Source organism: Centroberyx affinis, unplaced genomic scaffold (assembly GCF_046629955.1).
Source record: "Centroberyx affinis isolate AG114_WGS23_722 - 3 ecotype Tasmania unplaced genomic scaffold, CSIRO-AGI_Caff_v1 ptg005932l_1, whole genome shotgun sequence".
In the NCBI taxonomy this organism is placed as follows: Eukaryota; Metazoa; Chordata; class Actinopteri; order Beryciformes; family Berycidae; genus Centroberyx; species Centroberyx affinis.
Window position 1 is genome coordinate 2,501 of NW_027283016.1, and position 7,500 is coordinate 10,000.

General features: G+C 45.1%; 1 long non-coding RNA gene across 1 annotated transcript in view; it reads right to left on the reverse strand.

Annotated features, from left to right (window-relative positions):
• LOC139667985 (uncharacterized) overlaps window positions 1–7,500 on the reverse strand; it is a 13,253-nt gene that overhangs the window by 106 nt on the left and 5,647 nt on the right. The window contains exons 2-3 of the long non-coding RNA XR_011696969.1: window positions 3,251–3,309; window positions 2,196–2,274 (exon numbers count right to left, since the gene is read on the reverse strand). This is a non-coding gene — a long non-coding RNA (uncharacterized lncRNA). The remainder of the gene's footprint in view (window positions 1–2,195; window positions 2,275–3,250; window positions 3,310–7,500) is intronic.

Sequence of the window (7,500 nt, forward strand, 5' to 3'; positions counted from 1 at the left end):
CCTGATGATGATGATGATGAGGATGATGATGAAATGAAATGGATTATCCTTTTAAAGTGTTATTACACTAGTAGAATATTAATTTTAGTCAGAATTCCTGTTGACTGTGGCTGCAGCAGCTCAGACAGACCAGCAGGGGGCAGAACGTCTCCTCAGCTGCTGCCAACAGACAGAACAGAGTCAGTGGATCCTCTGTGTTCTACTGAGGACCTGACAGAGGACAGCCACACAGAACACAGTCACTGTGTCGTTAATCAGCTCAGTGATGATTCCATTCTATTAGATTCATCAACCTGCTGACCTGTGGTTCATATTTACAACATTCAAGTAAAATACAAGACCAGGAAGAGCGCACACACACACACACACACACACACACACACACACACACACACACACACACACACACACAAATACACAAATACACACACACGACAGGATCCACACACTCTTCCTGTATCACTCCCACAGGACCTTATAAAACTCTTCCTTGTATGTTGGTGTGTGTGTGTGTGTGTGTGTGTGTGTGTGTACACACAGTGTGTGTGTGTGTGTGTGTGTGTGTTTTCCCACTGTCTGAGTTCACAGGAACCTCAACCTCTCACACTGCTTCCCAGAAGTGTTCTCTCTCTCTCTCTCTCTCTCTCTCTCTCTCTCTCTCTCTCTCTCTCTCTCTCTCTCTCTCTCCTCTCTCTCTCTCTCTCTCTCTCTCTCTCTCTCCCTCTCTCTCTCTCTCTCTCTCTCTCTCTCTCTCTCTCTCTCCCTCTCTCTCTCTCTCTCTCTCTCTCTCTCTCCCTCTCTCTCTCTCTCTCAGAACTAGGTTATAAGGTTATAGTTGGAGGGAGGACAATAAAGGACGGACCGGCCAACAGAACAGAACAGAACATTGAAATATCAGGAAAACTATGACCTAAATAACAAAAACACAGCTGGTCCCACTGACTGCTGCCCTGCACAGAACCACAAGCTGCACTAGAACCAGAGCAGAACCAGACCAGAACCAGACCAGAACCAGGAGAGAAGGTCCCTGCTGTGAAGAACAGCGGCTCTTCCTCCATCTGGTCTAAAGAGAAGTTTAACTGAACTTTTGAAATGTTGCAAAAAAAAAAATTTAAATTAAAATGTGAATTAGAGTTTCCCTCAGCTGGCTGAAGAGAATAAATCCACTTCCTGAAAGCAGAACGCAGCTCCGACAGAAAACATCCAGAGAATCTTTCAAGAACTGATTAGTATTGATTAGTATTGATTAGTATTGGTTAGTACTGGTTAAGTTGTTCTTGTTTTGGCAAGGCAACATTAAACTGCCAGAGTTTTGAATGGAGTTTGGTGCAGAGAACAGCAGAGAACGACATGCATCAGATATTTCATTAAAACACGCCTGAATCACTAGTATGATTCATTTTCCACAAGCTTCTACTGAAATGTGAAAGAAAATTCAGGCTTCATTGAATTCCAACATGTGAGTTCTCAGCTGTTTCTCTGCAGCAGCTTCCTGTGAATCTCCTGAACACCACACTGATGTTTTAACAGACAGGTGGGGACATTTTTTACAGTGTATGAAGGTTCAGATTCCAGTAACTCTGCTGAATATCAATCATCCACCAGCTATCAAACACTGAATACACACAATGACTGACAGAAAGAGTGATGAAAGAAGGAGAGAGAGAGAGAGAGAGAGAGATAGAGACAGAGAGAGAGAGAGAGAGAGAGAGAGAGAGAGAGACAGAGAGGGAGAGAGAGAGAGAGAGAGAGAGAGACAGAGAGAGAGAGAGAGAGAGAGAGACAGAGAGAGAGAGAGAGACGGGGTAAAGTCATCAGAGTGCAGTAGGTCAACAGACAGGAAATATCAATGTTCTTACTAAACACACACACACACACACACACACACACACACACACACACACATACACACACACACACACACACACACACACACACACACACACACACACACACACACACACAGGGAACTCCCATCATGCCCTTCATCCTGGGAAAACTCTGTTGCCTGGTTCAGACAGCAGAGGCTGCAACAGGCAGCAGATACTGCTGCAATTCTGAGGACTTCATTACCCACAATTCCTGTGTGGTGACATCAGTAAACTAAATGTCTTCTCACTTTGTGTGTGTGAGTGTGAGTGTGAGTGTGTGTGTGTGTGTGTGTGTGTGTGTGTGTGTGTGTGTGTGTGTGTTACCTGGACAGCTGGTCTGGTTGTGACCAGTGATCCGTCTGGACTGTAGGAGAACACAGTGAAGTCTGCAGGCAGCAGCAGACTGAAACAACAACAACAACAACAACAGGGTCAACAACAACAACAGGGCCAAAAACAACAACAACAACAACAACAGCAACAACAGGGTCAAAAACAAGAACAATAACAACAGCAACGACAACAACAGGGTCAACAACAACAACAACAACAACAGGGTCAACAACAATAATAACAACATTATCAACATAGTAAACAACAAAACCCAAACAATCCGACTGGTCAAGCGGCCGCTTCATGCCGATTGGCTGGCTGGACCATGTGACTCAGTCTAGATTCCAGTCATTCAGCTGAAGCTCTAAACCCTGACTCAGCAGGAAAACTCTGATCCTCTTCTCTGCTGTTCTGTTATCTCCAGTCTGTCAGGTTCAGCACATCCAGGAGTGACTCTGTGATTCACTTTCACACCAAGTTCACCCCAAAAAATAAATAAAACCTGAAGAGTGAAAGAGGAGCGAAACACAGCCGGGAGGATTTCTGACCGGAAAAGTAAAACACCAAGAAGCAGCAACATTCTAACGCCTCTGGAGCTGTATTTAATATTCAAACACAACATCTAACTGTACTGAAGACCTTCTAAAGCCTTGAGATCAGATAATTCAGTTAAGACTCTTTCAGGCCGGCACCCTGCAGTGACCCATAAAGACTGTTATCCTGCAGATTCCTGCTGTAATAAGTGATACAGACTCATATCAGGTTTGTCCAGAGCAGTAAGTGACTCTGACATGGAGTCACAGGATGGACGACATGTTACAGTCTGTTTATCAGGATAGCTGATGTAAAAACAGTCAGATATGAGCTGTGAATATGTGTTTGTGTTTTCATATCAACATGAATTAGATGAAACGTTCTGTTCCAGCTGATAGAAACAGACAGACAGACACTGTGCGTCTGTGCTTTAACATCAGGACAACAGACTGACAGCAGCACAGTGTCAGTATCAGTCTGTACAGTTAGATCTACAGTGTCTATGGACTTACTCATTCCTCTCCAAGTGGACGACATGCTCGTTCCCATCCACACTGATCGCATAGGAAACCTGGAGAGAGAGAGAGAGAGAGAGAGAGAGAGAGAGAGAGAGAGAGAGAGAGAGAGAGAGAGAGAGAGGAGAGAGAGAGAGAGATGGTTAGGATTTGCTGTAAAAAGTCATGTAGTTTATAGTCAAAGTCTCAATGAAAGAACATTTTGACACCATCTTGCTTCCATAATTCAACGTATTTCCTGTTGAAACAGGATGTTGGGGGCGGGACATAGCACGTGGGGGGGGGGGTCATACAACCAATGGGAAACCAATGGGATGGAAGAAACGTCTCAGACTGTCAATCAGCGACAGCAGTGACAGGAAGACGATGTCACTGCAAGCATCTTTTTTTTTTTTTTTCCATATTAAAGCTGCAAAAAGCAAAATTGGCTGACTACTAGAGGGAGACAGAACATTTGTAAATAAAGCACAGCAAGTTCACTAGTTTAATGAGTTTACTAGTTTAACAAGTTCACTATTTTAATACTTCATCGATTCCTCTATCACAAGAGGAATCCGGCTGCTCCGGCTCCAAAAAATGTCAACATGGCTTCAACTTTTGGCTTCAAAACGGCCTTCAGAAACCTGTGGATGACGTCACTCACATCCATCTTTTTTACAGTCTGTGGTTCAGATCTGAATGTCAGTATTCCTGACAGAAGGCAGAGTCAGACTCCCTGGACCTTCATCTGAAGCGACTCAACACAAGTTCAGCCACGTTCCACATGAGCCTCAGAAAACAGATTACAAGTCACAGCTGACCTGCTAAACCTGCTGGACTTAATGGACTTAAGCAAGACTCTCACTGAGCCGCAGGAGGCTAACGCTACGAGGAGAGACAGGAGGCTAACGCTACGAGGAGAGACAGGAGGCTAACGCTAGGAGGAGAGACAGGAGGCTAACGCTACGAGGAGAGACAGGAGGCTAACGCTAGGAGGAGAGACAGGAGGCTAACGCTAGGAGGAGAGACAGGAGGCTAACGCTAGGAGGAGAGACAGGAGGCTAACGCTACGAGGAGAGACAGGAGGCTAACGCTAGGAGGAGAGACAGGAGGCTAACGCTACGAGGAGAGACAGGAGGCTAACGCTAGGAGGAGAGACAGGAGGCTAACGCTAGGAGGAGAGACAGGAAGCTAACAGCATTATTGTAAATTGCATCTGCATCAGATGTGTTCAGGTCTGTGGAGGAAAACATTTAGCTAACAGTAAAATGAAATGCCAGGACAGTTAGCATCATCCAGCTGCAGCTGGTTTGTTCGCCTGGCTGTTGTCGAGCTAGTTAGCTAGCCTTGCTTGCTAGTTGTATAGCTATTAGAAAAATAATATTTTAGGGATATTTTAAGACTGTAAACAGTCTATTATTATATGAAATATGACATCAGAGCCTTGTGTCAGCATCATGTGACCAGTAAGAAGCCGCCGACTGGACAGTTTCACTTCTCGAAGCAGCCGCTGCCCGACTGCTTCACTGTCATCTGACCGACCAGCAGAATACACTGCAGCTCACACATCACCACCACAACCAGCAGAATACACTGCAGCTCACACATCACCACCACAACCAGCAGAATACACTGCAGCTCACACATCACCACCACAACCAGCAGAATACACTGCAGCTCACACACCACCACCACAACCAGCAGAATACACTGCAGCTCACACATCACCACCACAACCAGCAGAATACACCGCAGCTCACACACCACCACCACAACCAGCAGAATACACTGCAGCTCACACATCACCGACACAACCAGCAGTGAGCAGGTCAGAGGTCAGAGGTCAGAGGTCACTGTCTGCACAAACCAAAAGAGAAAGAAATCTGACTGAGGTTTCAATGGAAAGACTGAGCAGAACTCTGGTCCTCTGATCAGCTCAAGGGCGTAGGGACACGGGGGACGAGGGGCACGAGGGGGACGAGGGGGACGAGGGACACGGGGGACACGGGGGACGAGGGGCGAGGGGGACGAGGAGGACGAGGGGGACGAGGAGGACGAGGGGGACGAGGAGGACGAGGGGTACGAGGGGGACGAGGGGGACATGTCCCATGCAGTATCTGTCCCCTCTGTCCCCCGCACTTTATCCCAAAATTCAGCGTTAACTTTGTGACAACACAGTGGAAGTAGGCACATTCCCATCGCATTCTCCTACTCAGAATCATCTCTCTCTCTCTCTCTCTCTCTCTCTCTTTCTTTCTCTCTCTCTCTCTCTCTCTCTCTCTCTCTCTCTCCTCTTAAGGGAAACAATAATACTTGTATGATAGCGGTTTGTATTTGTCAGTTTCATTCCTCCTTTCCCCCTTTGTTTTCTTTACAAATCGCACTCTGCTGCCGTTTCTAATATCATTCAGTCATTTCCAATAATAAGTGCTTACAGTATTTCTATAATAACTCAGTCCTATAGTCCTGTAGTAACTGCTTTAGGCCCGGGTCTACTGAAGGTTTGCCCCACCGCAAATCACACTGCGGGTGCTGAAACCTGTTTTCTGATCTAAAGACGGACGTTTTTTGCGGTTTGGTCTGACTGCAGATGCGTTTGTGTGTGTGCCAAGGCTGAGGTGCAAAATAAAGGGAGGAATTTATGGAAATTGGTAGTGGACGTGATTTATCAAGAGGCGGTGGCCGTTAACACCTGCTGATTGTGCACAGAATTGAAGACCTGGGAACAGCAAGTCTTATCATTTTGAGCATAGGATCGCTCTGCTGAAACTGTCTCTGGAGCCGGTCTAAGATCAAAGTGACAGTCTTCTACACAGCAGAACATGCAGTCATTAGATCGCAGGGTTTAAACGACTTAAAAATATACAATTTAAGCCTCATTGGCAGAGTAGCAGAATACGCACTCAATATTCAGACTATTACCTAAATATAAAGAAAAGAAAAGTTGCACGCTCTTCTCTGGAGCTGCAACTTTCTCTTTGCTGACACTAAGGAGAGACGCAGAAACACGTTTGGATGCTTCACTTAGGCTAGCCTGGAATATTATATTAGCATGGCCATGAATATTATGCTCAACAAATAAGACGGGCTGTAGACTTTAGTTTGTGTATATACTATGTTGAATAGGCCTATAATACTGTGAGGGTTTTTTTTAAATCTGTTGATTTATTTTTGTGAAAATCGAATGGGAGAGGATCTTTCAATAAATCATTCAATAAAAATCGTCTTACTCCTGAACAATCCGTCCCCCTCACTTCTGAAATGATGGCTACGCCCCTGGATCAGCTGACAGACGGAGCTCACAGTGTTTCTTTCATCTGTTCAGACTGACTCATCTGTTTTCATGTAAACTCAGTGAGAAGGAAACTAAGCCAGTCTAAAGGAAGAAGGGAATTTTTGAAATATCACAAAAAAATAAGAGAATTAGCTGCGTTTCCTTCAGCTGGCTGAAGAAAATAAATCGACTTCCTGAACCCAACGCAGAGAAAACACATCTACCAGAAAAACTATAGCCTCAACAATTGGTTAGTATTAATTAGTATTGATTAGTATTGGTTAGTATTGGTTAGTATTGATTAGTATTGGTTAGTATTGATTCGTATTGGGCAAGTTGTTGTTCTTTAGTCGGCCATATTTCCTTCTGTCTGAAGACCAAAACAAAGAAATTCACTTGGTGACTTTCTGCTGCAACCAACTAACAGTCATACAACACCATGCAGATTCATACATGTTAGAAACAACATGTATGATATTTATATTTCTGGAAGGCTGCAGTGGAAAGCTGTTTCACACAGAAGCATCACTGCCTCACTGCTCACCTGCATGTTTCCATCTCGATTTTTCATTTCTTCATTTCTTTATCAACAGTTTTTTTTCACCTAAACTGAATTTCTTACAAAAAGACAGAAAGAGAGACAGAGAGGCTGCTGGGAAAACTCTGGAAAAAAACCCCAAGGTTATCTCTGACTCACCTAGCAGACATCTGCCTGTGTGTGTGTGTGTGTGTGTGTGTGTCTTGTTTGCTTGTGCTACCAGCAGGTATGCCATTGGTGAGGGGGTGAAGCACACACACACACACACACACACACACACACACACACACAAACACACACACACACACAAAGGCAGGCAGGACAGGAAGTCAGCGGTGGACTACATTACCCAGCTGCCAACAGCAGTCGGCTCTGTCCTCTGACACAGTGGGGGGTCAAAGGTCGACGCCCAGAGCTGCAGCACAGTGAGGAGCTGACTTTGATCTATTTTCAATG